The 17,600-nt window shown below is 42.2% G+C and overlaps 1 protein-coding gene across 1 annotated transcript in view; it reads left to right on the top strand.

Annotated features, from left to right (window-relative positions):
• Positions 1-17,600, top strand: part of disp3 (dispatched RND transporter family member 3) — a 249,008-nt gene that overhangs the window by 119,478 nt on the left and 111,930 nt on the right. The window lies entirely within an intron of this gene.

A 17,600-nucleotide genomic window follows, 5' to 3' on the forward strand; every position in this document is an offset into this window, starting at 1 on the left:
GGCTTTAACTTGGACATGAATTAGCGCCTTTCTCCAATAGAGTCAAGAGGAATTTGGTCAAGTACATGAAGTATGCAGACAAGGTCACATTGACCATAAATTTTGTTGACTTCAATTGTTCTCTCAATTTCCCTGGAAACATCAGAAATGCAATACATTTTTAAATCCCTAAATTAACATGCTGTTCAATGTTTAGATATACAGATTTGTGTTTCAATTTTTCTTTGAAAAACTGGAATATAAATTAAGTAATTTTAGTTTCAAAAAACCACCTTGTAACAGACGGAACCATTGACCAGGTTTTGCATGTGGGATCAGGAACCTGACATCTGAATGAATTCCAGACCCTGACCCTGCATCTCAGCTTATTGCAACGCTATCTTTAAGTTCAAGTGGCCTGGAAGCAAGCTCAATGCCCAAATAATGGTACCTTGAGCCTCCAGGAAGTGGAACTGTACCAGCAGCAGAGGCAGCCAACAGCCAAGTTGGTGCTGCTATCACCTTTCCAAAGAGAGCGGCAACCCCTAGACCATCATTGGTACGCACAGTGATAAAAGGAGCCAAGCAAGTTAGATTACTCGGAGATCCATGAAAGTTCAGTTTTAAATAAGCAGAGTTTCTGCTGGCTGTGCAGCAAATCTGACAACTGTGCACCAACATGCCTGAGACTGTTGAGATTCAAAATTGCAAATGCACAGGCACCTTGGCAAGCTCATTGAGGAGCTTAGAGGGCCATCAATTGGAAAACAAGTGGGTTTCCCATTTCTCCCCACCCTCGCCCCTATGAACATTCAAATTTTTGCGGAGATGTTAGAATCCTGAGACAATCTTCTGGACTGCAATTCTTAAGTGCCTTCCATATCGAGTCCTAACTCAGCAAGCCTTTTTAGAACGTGACTGTTCTGAGCTTTGAAACATCTTAGAAAATCTGACTACATGAATAAATGCGTGTTTATGCCATCTGCCAGTCCGTTGCATACAATAGAGTGCATTTTTTTTGAAAACAGCATTGGTAAGAATGACCATCTCCTAACTGCTGGGGGTTGAAGTCCTGTTTTCACATTAAGGATGCCCCCCATTGTGTAATGGAGCTCTACCATTGTGCAGACATTAGATAAATTCAGAACAGATCTAACAGTTCAAACTGGGCATCCCTCAGGAGCTGTGGGTGTCAGCAACAGTAGAATTATAATCTGCAGAAATCTGTCATTTTATGGCCAGGCATATCCCTCACTCTCCCATTACTAATAATCCAGCAGATTGACCCTGGTTCAATGAAGAATATAGGAAATCATGCCAGTAGCAGCACGAGGTGCCAATCATTTGAAGCTGCAACACAGGATAATGTGCATGCTAAACAGCAGAAGCAGTATGCTGTAGTCAGAGAAACAATCCTACAATCAAACGATCATATATAAGCTGTGCAGTCATGGATGGTAATGGACAAATAATTAACAGGAGAAACAGGGTTGATGCGCGATTAAATCACTCGGGAGGCTGTATCGTATCCGGGAAATAAAGGCTTTTATTAGTAACAAGACTGGAGCATACTATATAACAATACAATCCCAGACTAAAAGGTCACCAGGCACGTGCAGTGACCTTTATACTCCTACAGGTAGGCGGAGCCAACCGGAGTGTACCACAGAACAATACCAACAGGTAGAACACCCCAACCCTAACCCCAGCAGTGACAACAGTAACATATGTACAAGTACCCATAGTGCTAACCATCTATGGTTCACCACAAGGGTCCATGCAGATTTCCATCCTCAATGATGGCGGGGCTCAGCACCTGAGTGGGAAAGACAAGGCTGAAATGTTTGCATCCACCTTCAACTGGAAGTGCAGAGTGGACAGTCCGTCCCAGAGTCCTCCTCAAGCCCTCCTATCACAGATTTCCATCTTCAGTCCTTTCAATTCACTCCAGGTAATATTATGAAATGGCTGAAAGAACTGGATACTGTAATATCTGCAATACTGCAAATGTGAGGTTATCCACTTTGGTAGCAAAAATAAGAAGGCAGATTATTATTTAAATGTGTGTAAATTGAGAGAGGTGGATACTCAGCATTGCCAAAAAGAAGTGATAACTTGAGACCACAATAAAGATAGTCGAATGTGTTGTTTAAAAGAATGAGATTCTTTATATAAATAAATAACAATGTTTAACAATATTGGTAATTCAGCAGAACGGTAATAGCAGGAATAACTATGAAAACAGAAGCAAAGTAAAACAGGTGTGGCTTACAAAAAGCTCTTGCAGACTCAAAAGCCCTCCAAAACCTGCACATGCTCATAACCCTCTACAGATGATAGTAAAACAATTACTTAATGCTTATAAGAACACTCTACTCAAAATTACACTCTGTAACAACTTGCAATCCAAATAAACTGCAAGATTGTTTCCATTCTATAGAAATATTAGAAGAGTCCCTCCAGCCTGGGTGCATGACATTATTCAATATAGTTATTTCATAGAAGAGGTGAAATTAGATTCTGTTAATTGCACAGGGTAGAAAGATCAAATGACTCCTGAGCAACAAAGTAAAATGATTGAACAACATAGGTCTTCACTGTCAGTGAGAAGCATTGGAATCATCCGGTATCTCTGACCAACATAATTAAGAGGCCAGAAGATAAAGCTGAATGTTCACAATTGTATTTGTGTTTACTCAATCAGCAAGTCTGAAAATTCTGCTGCTTCTCATTATAATATATTTTCAATACCTACTATACAATACAACCTTATCACAATATTTCATTTCTCAAAAAACTCTTATGTGCACCAAGATAGAGTGCGGTAATAGGTAAGTAGACAAAAGGGCAAGATTGAAGTCAATTGAAAAGACTCTTAAAAATCATGTGCAGGATAAAACTGTTTACTGATTCATTATGAACAAATTACACACAGTCTGGCAATTTCACCCCAGAAAGCTTGCTGATAGCAAACTTCCATTAACTACAAAATAAACAGAGCTCCAACCATGATTCCATCGTCTTGTCACAAGATAATCATGAATGCCAAAGGCCATCCAGCGCAGCTCATCTCATCCATCCAGGATGATGAACAAGCATACGTATTATGAATATGAGTAAGCCATTCAGCCCCTCCAGTCTGCTTCATCATTTGATAACATCGTCGATATTGGGAGAGGCAGTGATGTAGTGGTATTATTGCTAGACTAGTAATACAGAGACACAGGAACCTGGGTTCGAATCCCACCATGGCAGATAGTGAAATTAGAATTCAATAAAGATCTGGAATTAAAAGTCAAATGATGACCACGAAACCATTGTTGATTGTTGTAAAAATCCTTTTGGTTCGCAAATGTCCTGTAGGAAAGGAAATCTGCCATCCTTACCTGGTCTGACCTACATGTGACTCCAGACCCACAGCAATGTGGTTTATTTACTCTTAACTGTCCTCGAGTGGGCAATAAATACTGGCCCAGCCAACGACGCCCACATCCAATGAATGAATAATAAAAATAAATTGTACTTGTGACTACAACGCGAAAGTGTTTAATTGGCCATAAAGGAATTTGAAACATAAGAACATAAGAACATAAGAAATAGGAGCAGGAGTAGGCCATCTAGCCCCTCGAGCCTGCCCCGCCATTCAATAAGATCATGGCTGATCTGACGTGGATCAGTACCACTTACCCGCCTGATCCCCATAACCCTTAATTCCCTTACCGATCAGGAATCCATCCATCCGCGCTTTAAACATATTCAGCGAGGTAGCCTCCACCACCTCAGTGGGCAGAGAATTCCAGAGATTCACCACCCTCTGGGAGAAGAAGTTCCTCCTCAACTCTGTCTTAAACCGACCCCCCTTTATTTTGAGACTGTGTCCTCTAGTTTTATCTTCCTTGTGAAACATTGTGAAAGGTGCTGTATAAATATAGGTGTTGTCTTTATTTCATTACATCTGCATACGGTAGGAAGAGTGACTAGGGGACAACAAGAAACTCCATTCACAGGAATGAATCTAAGCTCACTATCCCCAGGGTCACAATGTTTGACACTGAGTATACCCACCTTCAATGGCTTCTACCCTCCCTATCCGAAACCACCTCCATCTCACCATATCTATACTATCATCTAAAACCTTTAACCTCCAACTCTACATTGTTGTGCATACCCCATTTCCTCCCCCAGTGATGTAAGTTGCTAGTTGACTCTTGTGGTAACACTCCCCTGGTGGCACTGCTAGATTAGATGAGGCCATTTTATATTAATGCCAGTTAGGGACTGCCACCAGTCCCTAATGCATAGGCCTTGTATTGTCAATAGCAAGTTTATTGTAAATGTAGTGTAAAGAAAATACAATTTTTTGCAGAAAATTACTGTGAGATACAGTGGATCAGGCTTGTGGGGTAATTGTGTGTATGTTTGTGTATGTGACCCATTCAACTACACCACAAAGTTTAAATCGTCAAAAGGATTAGATGTAAAGCAGCTATTTGAAGAGATGAGCAAAGCTAAGATAGGATACAAGTAAACAGCATGGGTAGAAATTTGTATGGGGAGATAATGGACGTTTTGTTTGTGTTTACTTTTAAATTTTAAAGAGAAATAAAAAGAGGTCTATAACTGGCAATGATCATAAATGAATAAAGCAAAGTTATTTTTACCCAAAAGTAGTGGCCATAAAGAAAACAGGACAGAGTTTTATATTCTGGGAAAGGTAACTTACAAAGAAAGTTGAGAATAATGGATTTAGAGATCAAAGCGAAAAACATAGTTAAGGAAAGATTGAAAACTGTACGAGAGGAGAGGCCATGTGATATCCTGAAGAGTGTGCTGTGAGAGGGCTAAATGCTGAATTGAGCAGCCTCTCACCACCCCAGAGGACTGTTTGTTTGTTCGAGAGAGCAAGGATTTATTGCAAGCCTTGGATTTCTTTTGTCAAGTGAGAGAGAAGTCCTGTGGAATACCTCCTCTGTGGTAACAGTGAGTATTTTGCAGCAATATTACTGGAATCCTTATAGATTAAGAATATAAAGAGACTATTGCCTGGAAAAGGGGCTGAGACTAGCTAAGATCTTTTAATTAAGATATTGCATTAAAATAAATTAAATTAAGATCTTTTGGGACGTGTTGTAAAACTAAATTTAACTGTGTTACTGTAATCCTGGTTGTTTAAGTATTCTTTTATTTTGTTAATATTTTAATTTGATATTTAAAATTTCCGAAAGTGGCATTGCAATCTTTACATTTGACTTCCGTATACACACTTATCATAATAAAAATACAAATTGCAATCGTTGTGATAGCTTGACCAAGTTTCCCTGTAGGATTTGAACAACCTGGCAATTACCACCTGCCATATCATAACACTATAAGATTTATAAGAACAGCAAAACCTTTTCTCACTTTAGAATAGCAGTTAGCTACCCAAAAGTAGAGTATGAACATTCCAGAAAATTATTTCATTGGTGTGCAACAACATAAATCATATGCCAGTAAAGAAGGATCTTGCATTGTACAGCACCTTTCACATCCTTGAGTTGTCCAAAGTGCATCATACCAATTAAGTACCTTTGAAGGGTAGTCACTGTTGTAATATAGGGAAATTTATATAATCTCCAAGTAACAATGTGATTCTTTTTCATGTAACAGAGGGTAGACAGAGGTTTAACACTCCATGTGAAAGAATATGGTGTATTGCACCCTCCAGTACTGAATTGTTGTCTAGAAACGATAGTTCTCTGCAGTTTGGCTTTTTAAAAGTTTGCTCGTGGGATGTGGGCACCATTGGCTGGGCTAGCATTTATTGCCTATCCCTAATTGTCCTGAACTTAGTGGCTCGCTAGGCCAATTCAGAGAGCATTTAAGTATCAACCACTGTGGATCTGGAGTCACAGAAAGGCCGTACCAAGTAAGGATGATAGATATCCTTCCCAAAAGGACATTACTGAACCAGATAGGTTTTTTTAAGACCATTAATAATCGTTTCTTGGTCATCATTAGACTTTTAATTCCAGATTTGTATTGAATTCAAATTTTAACATCTGCTGTGATGGGATTCGAACGCAGGACCCCAGAGCATTACCTGGGGTCTATGGATTACTAGTCCAGTGACCATACCAATATGCCATTGCCTTCCCTAAACCCAAGACCTTTTGACTCAAGCTAAAGTGTTACCACTGAGACAAGGCTGATAATCTAGAAAATTGGTAAACATAGAATTCTGCTTATTGTGCAATGACTGATCAACCCAATATCGGAGTACATTAATTGATTTCATGGACCTCTGCACCCTCCCATAAACCATAAACTGGACTTTAAAAACCTATGTCTTAAAGAGTGCCCAAGTTTCCTTATGAATACCATTGGAGCCTCACAGACTAAATATGAAATTAAAATCCATGGTGGATTCATAGAATCAATCATAGAATCCCTGCAGTTCTGAAGAGGCCTTTTGGCCCATTGATCTTCACTGACTCTCTGACAAGCCCTCTCCCCACCCTATCCCTGAAAACCCACACATTTACCGTGGCCAATCCACCTAACCTGGACTGTGGGAGGAGCACCCAGAGGAAACTCACTCAGACACGTGGAAGAACATGCAAACTCCACACAGACAATCAAGGCCAGAACTAAACCCGTGTCACTGGAGCTGTGAGTCAGCAGTGCTAACTGTTATGTCACTGTGCCGCCCAGAAGCAGAATTTAAAAAGAAGGATCGACTTACACTTCTCTGGTTTCAGTGTTGTATTTGTGTCTTATTGTTACATTTTGCTTCATTAAAAAGAAAACTTGTACAGTGCCTTTCACAACCTCAGGATATTTGAAATCATCTTCCTCAAAATAGTGCCATGAGACAATGGAAATAGTTGAATGGATAAATATTTGAAAAAGAAAAATAAATAAAAAGGTAGTAGGAAATAGATAGGACTATTGCAGCAAATCAGCACTATTCTGGTAGGTGAAACAACTTCCTATGTTGCAACTCTAATAACATGTTCCTATTAATTTGCATAAATTGGCAGATACTGAAATCAATGGACATTAACAGCATTGAGAACAGTGCTTTGCAAAACTCCAGGTCCACAAAGTTCAAACAGGGCAAATCAGCCAGTAAGATATATTTGCTCTTATACTTACATGGGTGAGAAAGTTCAGATTGCCAAGGTTAGCCTCTGCAGTGCTGGCTTTAAAATATAATCTGAACTAGATTCTTCAAAAAATATTCTGTCAATCAGATATTGCATTTTTCATATCTTTCAAATAAAGCCAGTTGCTGTTTATTTTCTGTGATCCCATTAAATGTGTGTATTTCATTACATTAACTCACTTTTGAAAAGAAATTGAAATGAGCATGTCAACTTGAATGAAAAAATTGACATGATTGTAAAATGTTAATGACAAAATCTTCATAATTGATTCAATCTCACTTGTGATGACAATCGAGTTTATGGGTTTTTTTTTAAAAGAAAATTGGTTTCTCTAGGACTAGAATACAAAAGCATGGGTGTACTGCTGAGGCTTTATAAAGCTCTGGTGAGACCACATTTGGAATATTGCGAGCAATTCTGGGCCCCAGAATCTAAGGATGGATGTGCTGGCCTTGGAAAGCGTCCAGAGGTGGTTCACGAGAATGATCCCAGGAATGAAAAGCTTGATGTATGAAGCGCTTTTGAAGACTTTGGGTCTGTACTCGATGGAGTTTAGAAGGATGAGGAGGGGATCTCATTGAAACTTACAGAATATGAAAAGCCTGGATAGAGTGGACGTGGGGAAGATGTTTCCATTAACAGGAGAGACTAGGATCCGAGGGCACAGCCTCAGAGAAAAGGGACAACCCTTTTAAAACCGAAATGAGGAATTTCTTCAGCCAGATGGTTGTAAATCTATGGACTTCATTGCCACAGAAGGCTGTGGAGGGAAGGTCATTGAGTGTATTTAAGATAGAGATAGGTAGGTTCTTGATTCGTAAGGGGATCAAAGGTTACAGGGAAAAGGCAAGAGAATGGGGTTGAGGAACATATCAGCCATGATTGAATGGCAAAGCAGATTCAATGGGCCAAATGTCCTAATTCTGCTCCTATATCTTATTAGAAACTGTGTGAAGATAATATAATATGGATATACATTTTTGAAGGACAATCATGATGAACTTCAAAATATAGAAAAACTAGGCCCACAGAGCAACAGCAAATAAAGCACCTTGTTAAATTGTAAACACCTGCAGGGCTGATATTAGTCAAGAGATGGGCAAGGTGTGTTAGGTGAGATGAGCCAGCCCCAATTATAAGTGTTACAAATTTCAAGATTTCAAGCTGCTTCACAGCTCCAGGAACCTGGGTTCGATTCCCGGCTTGGGTCATTGTCTGTGTGGAGTTTGCACATTCTCCTCGTGTCTGCGTGAGTTTCCTCCGGGTGCTCCGGTTTCCTCCCACAGTCCAAAGATGTGCGGGTTAGGTTGATTGGCCATGCTAAAAATTGCCCCTTAGTGTCCTGAGATGCATAGATTAGAGGGATTAGCGGGTAAAATGTTTAGGGATTATGGGGGTAGGGCCTGGGTGGGATTGTGGTCGGTGCAGACTCTGTACTGTAGGTTTCTATGATTCTATATCATAGATATTGTCAGATCAGTGATATCAGTACCTACTTCATACGGAAATTGACTCTTGCTGTCCTATATCAAGTTGTGCTGTAGTAGAACCCAAGAGCACAACAATGAAACTCTCGTAGGATCAGGTCCAGATTTCTGTGTCTTATGCATCCGTATTCCTTCAGTATGTGAAGTCAGGCCAAATTAACAGTGGGCGAGTCAACTTGCGAACTTTTTATTCCACAGTACATAAATACACACCCCTGTCGCCAGCACCGCCCAGTGAGGTTAATGAGAGTTTGTTGATATAAATTGGTATATAAGTTCTGAATCATGTGATGTCAGGCCCAGGTCAGCCCCATGTTTCCATGATGTTGAGCCCTGGTCTGTGTTCAGTAGGTGTGACACTACATTTGGTCTGAGTCTCCAAGTGGTGGAGAGGATAATCAGCCAGAGTTCCCATTCCTAATCATTATCCTGTGATCTATGTAGGCATTGGTTAAAGATTGGTTTGTCTGTAATATCCTGAAGTTGAATAGTATTCTGAATATCACAGTCTAGATTCACACTTGAAACTTGGTCACTTGTGTGTGACTCTGCTTTCAAGAAAACTTTGTGACTTTCAGGGGGGATGGAGATACCAATTCTGTGCCAGAATGAGCAAATGAACTGTCTGATGCTTAACCGTAATTATTTTATCGCTAAAGGGATTCTTCTCTGTTAGTACAAGGTACAGAACAGCAAATCCTCAGGCCATGTTTGTTCAGAAAGCGTGACATTTTTAATGCAAAATGAGGGAGCAGTACAAGCAAAGATCTAAGGCAAAATAACTATAGCCTGAAGCATTGTTGGGATTGAAAAGGAATTAGCATCATAGTAACTTGGATGCTTTGAATTGTGAATAGAAATGTGCGGAACAGGTTTGTGATGTGCATAAGCGTTATATTGTTTCTCAGCAAAACCACTCTTCCCATCAGCTGACTATTATGTTGCATCTAATGACTAAATGTTGGAAGGCATTTCCCTTCCCTGCCATATATCCAAGCAGAAACGTTTGATGGTGCAGACCATAGTACTTATTCCTTGATGGTACAGGGAGGGAAAATTGAATTCATTTTATAAAATTGTTTAATGTTTGGAAGTATGACAGTGTCAAATTCATGGTCAGTTGACTGGAAAGTTATTCAAGATCTGTCACCTGATGAGTTTTGGGCATGGTCAACCATAGCCTTGGATCCTTTGGGGACGATTTTGAGCCTACACTCTCCATCTGCGGGAAAGGCAGCACGTGCTCAAACTCCGGAGGGTGCGAAACACGCCAGCGAGTTTCAAAGTTCTGATCTTCCCAGTCTCTGGCCAGCAGAGTAGCCTGAAACAAGCTGCGGACTGCAGAACGCTCATTTTCATACATTATCATGTCAGTAGTGAGGACTCTCTGGATATTGAGCTCGCACAGAATTTTCAGCGGGTGCCAGCATGACATCGCGCCGGTGCCATTCACAACAGGTCTACAGAAACATGAACCTGGCACCTTCACCTCCGAGGGGGGTTTTCAGAGGTGAGTGTTGCAGCCAACATCCTCCATGGTGTGCACTGCTGTGGGGCCACCGGAGAGGACCCAAGGGACACAGACAGGTTCATCTCAGGACTGGGGTTGGTGGTCCCAGAGTTGCCATTTCGGAGAGAGGGGTTGGGAAGGGCCACTTGTAGGCCTTCTCTCCCCTTCATGTCAGGGCGCCTCTTGCTCGAAAGAGCTTGTGAAGGCTGGCGATAGTGATCACAATTCAGTTAGATTTAACATTACCCTGGAAAAGGACAGAGATAAAGCAGGAATAAAACTTTTGAACTGGAGGAAGGCAAATTTTGTAAGAATGAGAAGGGACTTGGCAGAGGTGGCCTGGGCAGCACTGCTCGAGGATAAATCAGTGGAAAACCAATGAGAAGCACTAAAAAGCAAGATCTTAAATGTGCAAAGTAGACATGTCCCCTCTAAAAAATAAGAGTGGTACTGCCAAATCTCAACCCACCCTGGTTGTCTAGAAGAATACAGGAGAATATCAAGCAGAAAAATAAAGTGTACAATAGGCACAAAGAACTAAGCACTGCAGATGGCCTAAATGAATATGGGAAGTGCAAGGACGATGTAAAAAAGAAAATAAGTAAATCAAAGAGTGGGCATGAAAAAAGATCAGCAAGTAAAGTTAAAGAAAACCCAAAGATGTTTTACCAATATATTAATTGTGAAAGGTTAGTTAAGTGAAAAGTGAGACCTATCAAAGATGAAGAAGGGAATTTGTGTGTAGATACAAAGGCTGTGGGAAGGGTTTTAAATGAATATTTTGTGTGTTTACAAAAGAAAGGGACGATGCAGATTTAGTAGTCCAGGAGGAACATTGTGAGATATTGGATGGGATCATCATAGAGAGGAAGTATTCGAACAGTTGGAATACTTGAAAGTTGATAAGTCACCAGGACCAGATGAACTGTTTCCGAGGCTGCTGACGAGATCAGGGAGGAGATAGTGGATGCTCTGAGGATGATTTTCCATTTCAGTTGATGAGGACCAGCATGAACTTATATTGTAAGGTTACACTATTGGATAAGAACCTGGACAATTCGGTTCTTGTGGGTTTCATTCCCAATACTAACTGGGGGAAAACCAATCTCCACTGACATAGAAGCCATTAAATCAATGGTCATTCATTGATTTCAGCTCCAGCAATCTTGTTATGCACTTTATCCTGTCACACAGTACAATCCAGTTATCTTCTCCTGTAACAGAAAATACTTGCTTTTCGACCAAACTCCTCTCAATACTGTACCTGAGCAACAGGTGAGATTTATAGTGATTTTATTGTCTTGTTGGAAATCTGGAACAGAAGCAGCATACGGTAGCAATGCATAGCTGATCATCTGAAAGGAGAATAGGCAGATTATCATTTCAGGTATAAATCTTTCATTCCAATTTGGGCCAATTAATAGCCACTCTTTGGTATAATAACTCAGGAAGCCGACTGGAAAAGGAACAATGGTTTATTATTCTTAAATCAGAAGTTAAACCACAACCTTGTGGTGCGTATAAAGGAGTCCCCTCTGGAACGAAAGATCACTGGATCCGCTCAGGGGTCCGCCTTATCAAGGGCTCAGGAAACGAGTTCTACCTGGGTAGGCAATTGCCTATTACCACAAGAACTTGTATTCCACAAGTCCCACAAGGAGATCAATCAAGGATTCATCATGTAAGCCCTGAGAATTATCACATCCCTCCCCCTCTCAGTCTGAGGGTTCCCCTCATTTCTAAGGCCTCGGTGCCGTCTTTGCCTTTTGGCCCGTGGCCTTCTTTCCGTTGCACACTCAGTTTTGTCAGGGGGAGTATACCAAACAGGTGACCCTCTCTTCCTCGATGAATGTTGAAGTGTCAGTGTAGGTGGCTCGTCCTTGGCAATGGCCTCTGACTGTGACTCCATTGCTTCCATCTCCATTTCTGAGGCGAAGTCCTCATAGAATTCTCTTGAGCGTAACGTGGGTGGAGTTTCTTGCCTGCCCATCGATGTGCACAGTGCCAGTGATGACATGTCCATTGCAGTCGTTGCTTCTGTTGTAAGTTGCCAATGGCGGAGGTGGTCAATATGTTTCTTCATTGTCTTGCCTCCAGTTCTTACAATGAATGACACTGGTCCAGCTCTTGAAAGGACAATGCCTAGGGTCCACTGGGTGCCTCTCTGAAAATTTGCATTTGTGAACGGTGCCTCCTGGTTTAAAAACCTTATTGGCTTATGTCCATCATGACCCCTTTTTTTTGGGCTTCTTGTTTTTCCTTGATTTTCGCACTTGGATTCAGGAAGGTGAGGCTAAGCCTGGTTCCAAGGCATCTGTCCATCAGGAGTTCCACTGGGGCTAAACCCATTGTCATGTGCAGTGTTGGCCTGTAGTTAAAAAGGAATGTGTCAACTTTGTATCTACGGAGCCCTTAGTTTGTTTTTTCATGCCGTTTTAAAGCACTTGGACTACTCGGTCAGCCAAACCATTTGAAGACAGGTGATAGGGTGCCATGTAAATGTGCCTTACTCCATTTGTGGTCATAAATGTTTTGAACTCTCCGCTGGTAAATGGGGTTGATTGTGCGTTATGAGGACTTCCAGTATATTACGTGTGCTGAAAGACTGCATGAACCTTTCTGTGGTGATAGGAAAAGTGGTGGAGGCCAGCTGGAGCACCTCAATCCACTTGGAGTGGACATTAATCAATATTGGGAACATAGAGGCCATAAGTGGCCCTGCGAAGTCCACATGCACTCGTACCCAGGATCAAGGTTGATGTGTAATGCTTTGGAGAACTTCTTCCTTCTCTGCTGTATGACATAAGATTCCAGTGTTCAAAGGCTCAAGCAGTGAGAGGCGCAATGATCAGAATCACAAACAGGTGCATATCAAACATGAGTATTGGATTCATCTGCATTGCAGTGTTGCACATTGACTGAAGTGTAGCCACCACCATTCGAGAGGCTGTGTAAATCGTGCAGATAATATTGGCCGTCCGCTGTGCCCACTACTTCAGCTACCGCATTCCAGGTATCACAGAATGCACTTTGTGCAGTAAGCAGAGGTATATGGAAGCCAGGAATGTTGGCGCCCACATTGGAAACTGGACCTTTGGCCAGAATGAATGATATGCAAGTTCTTTCAAAGAGCTGTAGTTGGAATTATGGGCTCCTCGGGCACGAGATGACTTAGCTGCATGAATGCTACAACATTCAATCCTTTCCACATATATAGGGTTGGAATTCTGATGTTGTATCACTCTCAGCATTGTGGGCATAGTTTTATTATGGACAATTTTGGGGCATGCACCCCTCATCGGCGATTATTGGTGTTTGTGTGCGGGACCAGGTTGTGAATGACTTATTGCCATGTTAGTTTGCATATGGACTATGGCATATGGAACTATTGCATAGTTTGCCTGTGGTTATGATGGTGAGGGTTTCAGCATATGAATGTGACTTAATCCAACTCATTGATGTTTATTATCTCAATTTTGGGGGTGCGCAGTCCCTTGAGTAACTGTGGAATGAATGTACAAAGTTAGTTAGGTGGGTGTAAGTCACCAGGGACTGGCTGATGGCAACTGTGATATCAGAAGACCTTATGAGAATCATTTTTGCACAGGAACCCATCTGGTGATGATCTACTCCTACACAGAGTCATCCCGAGCTATATGGCCATGCCACTCAGCTGCTCTGCCATTGATGGTCTCCTTATCCTCATCCATTTTGGAATTTTCTGAATGGACAAGGACTTCTTCCTCCTCCTCCTTTATCATCCTCATTTTCCTCCTCCTCCAAGGTTGGAGCTCTGCCCATGGCATCGTCATCGTTTTGTATCTCACTCCACTGAACAATATTACGCGCATGTAGCACAGCACCACTATTTGTGATATCCTTGCTGGAGCACATTGCAGAGGTCCACTTGGGTGAGGCAACTGAGGCACATTTGTAAAGTGCTAATTGCCTGCTGAATGGTCCTCCTGGTAATGACATGATTTCTGTTGTAGTTGTGCTGTGCCTTTGTGGGCTCCTCAAGGGGGTCATTATCCAAGTTCTTCAGGGGTAGCCCTCGGAACCAACCACAGGTCTGTGTTGATGGCTCAAATAACTGAGGGAGTTGGGAACTGCTTAGTCTGTATGAGTCATGGTTGCTACCAGGGAACCTTGAAGGAAGATCTTGTGGTAGTCACAAACTATGTGTACATTGATTAACTGGAAGGACTTCTGGTTGGTAAAGCTGGTCGCATTTTGATATGGGGGCAATCAGTAACACCCTTCACCTGAGGGAAGCCTGCTAATTGGACAAAGGCTGAGGCTTTCTGCATCTGAGATGCCAAATCTATGAGGAAGTTAATGTGCTTTCCCACACGACCAACCAGTGCATTAGTTACAGTCTTAATGTGTATCTGTTTAAGTTTATTTATTAGTGCCACAAGTAAACTTACATTAACACCGCAATGAAGTTACTGTGAAAATCCCCTAGTCGCCACATTCTGGCGCCTGTTCGGGTACACCGAGAGAGAATTTAGCATGGCCAATGCATCTAACAACAAATCTTTCGGACTGTGGGAGGAAACTGGAGCACCCAGAGGAAACCCACACAGACATGGGGAGAACGCACGACAGTGACCCAGGCTGGAAATCGAACCCAGGTCCCTGGTGCTGTGAGCTAGCAGTGCTAACGACTGTGCCATTGTGCCACCCTGAAAGGGATGTACCAGACATGTTTTTTGATGATCTCTGGGATGATCCTGAGGCATAAGGGTTGAGGGCAACATTTGTCTTTACTGCCACTGGCAGGGCATTGGGGTCAATGGATTGTAGCTCAGGTTGCTGCTGGAGCATGTGACATATGTCAGTCACCATCTTATGGTTTAGCCTAAATCGCCTTTGATATTGATTCTCTGTCATTTTGAGGTTGGATGTTCAAAATCTGGATACCCTTCCCATAGGTAGTATCTAGTTATCCTGTTTCTCTTTCTTCCTGGTGAACAGCAGGCAGCCTCTTCCTCCTGACCTTCTGCCCCAGCTATGGACTCCGGCTGGTCAGAGTGACTGTCTTTTGTTGCCTCAATGTGTGAGGGTACCACACCCATCTTTTGTTTAAAGTTTATTTATTTTAAAAGTTTATTTATTAGTAACAAGTAAGGCTTACATTAACACTGCAATGACGTTAAAGTGAAATTCCCCTAGTCGCCACACTCCGGCACCTGTTCAGGTCAATGCACCTAATCAGCATGTCTTTCAGACTGTGGGAGGAAATTGGAGACATGTAGACACTGGGAGAATGTGCAAACTCCACACTGAAGTGACCAAGCCGGAAATTGAACCCAGGTCCCTGGCGATATGAGACAGCAGTGCTAACCACTGTGCCGCCCCTTCCACGCTCCTTTGCACAGAGCAGTATGTTCCCTTCTCAGCACAATGTGCACCTGGGTGCACAAGTCAGTAGGGGCAAATGTAATTGTTCTGCAAGACCAGGAACTCCATCCTCCTACTCCCTTGGGTTAAGGGAAGTCAGTTGGATTTTTTTTCACCACTTCTGGGGCTGTGAATAAAATTTTAAAGCAAATTGCACAGGAATACCCTACCTCTCTAAAGGTGACTATCCAAAGAAAACACTGAATTCAGAATTGTTTTTACCAGGTCTACTTTGCATACTAAAGAATCCACAATGCTTCGCCTCAAAAATCAGACTAGAGTGAAGGCAGCTGATGATTTAAATGGCCAGTTGCCACCGTCAAAGGTGCATGGGAGAAACCTGCCCAGGCTCCATTCCACATCCTACCCTGTAAATATGGGAAGTGCCGTTTTCGGGACAGGACTTAGATTTTTGGATGGTTCCATTACTTTCACAATAGGTTCTCCGTTGTGATCAAGGTCTTTCAGTATTGTGACGGGCTCTCAATCAGTCATTTATCCTTTAGCAAGTAGTTACTACAGCACCCAGGGATTTCAAACAGTGCATGTATAATTAAAAGTTACCTTCACTAATCTATGCATTGCTTAAAGGAGAATCCCCCCCCCACAAACATACACAGAGTGTGTTTCTCGGCAGCAGGAGGCAGCGTTCTTTTGGCTAGCAGTGGGATCTTCTGGTCCTGCTGCTGTCAATGGGATTTCCATTGAAGCCACTCCCCGCCACTGGGAAACCCACAGCAGAGGTGCACTGTCGTGAGACTGGATGACCCCGCAGTGGGAAGGGGGGGCAAATCACCCCAAAGTTACAACACCTGTCAGAATCTGATACTCAAACCAATTAATGGTGCAAGCTATTAACGTAGTCCGCAGGCTTTCAAACTAGGATCTGTGGGACTTCAGGTTTGACAGTGGTCCCCAAGGAGGCAGTCATTAGATATTCATTCTTCTGGGATGAACATTTCCTCCTCCTTAGGTAGTCCCTCAAGATTGATGAGTGGGTTCTGTGATCGCTGATAAGTCCAATGCACAATTTGCAGACTGTGCTACATACAAGATGGGTGATGCTTGAAGCATCAGATAGATAAGTTATTTGGAAGTTTGTGCCCATCTGCACGTTTCCAGTGTAGTCCCTGAATGTGTTCAGTGCCTTCCATAGAATTTAATGTGCAGAAGGAAGCCATTCAGCCCAACAAATCTATACCAACTCTCCAAAAGAACTTCTTACCCAGGCCCAGCCACATCGCCCTTTCCCCACAACCATGGCTAATCCACCTAACCTACACATCTTTGGAAACAAAGGGGCAATTTAGCATAGCCTGCACATTTTTGGACTGTGGGAGGAAGCCAAAGCATCCAGAGGAAATCCACAAAGACACGGGGAGAACTCCACACAGTCACTCAAGGCTGGAATCGAATCCGGGTCCCTGGAGTTGTAAGGCAGCAATGCTAACCACTGTGCCACCATGCCTTCCTGAATTAACCTTTTTCATTATGGTCAGTCACAGCCCAGGGACCTCTGAGTCAGTGGGGCTGTTTAGCCTCTTGAGTGATATTTTGAGGACATCCCTATAGTGTTTTGTACTGTCCTTCCGAAAGTCTCCGCTGCGACCAATTTCTAAGTAGAGCCTGGCCAGCATATACACTACACGACTGCAGTCTCTGAAGAATTCTGTTTCTTCTTGTATTTCCTAGCATCTTATTCTGTTTACACCAGGTCTTTGACTAGTCTATCACCAGATGATTTTCTTGCGTATTTTGTGACCGACGAGAGATGCAAGTGTGAAAGCACTTCTCCCAGATAATCTGGTAGCTATTGGGATACAAATTTTGACTTTCAACACATGAACACTGCAACACAGCCTAACTATAATGAGTTGTGCAGAACGTTCCTGCGTTCACTTTTTGTTGTGTGCTGAATTATTCCAATCGTTACAGGCATTAAAATTTATTTGAATTGGAAACCCTGAGCTCTGATAGAATATTTCATTTTAAACCTCTATTTCAGCTGCCAACATATGTGTAAGAAGAAAGCTAGCAACATATCACAGGATTCAGGAGAGTGTGATGATT

The sequence above is a fragment of the Mustelus asterias genome, chromosome 22, assembly GCF_964213995.1.
Source record: "Mustelus asterias chromosome 22, sMusAst1.hap1.1, whole genome shotgun sequence".
Classification (NCBI taxonomy): Eukaryota; Metazoa; Chordata; class Chondrichthyes; order Carcharhiniformes; family Triakidae; genus Mustelus; species Mustelus asterias.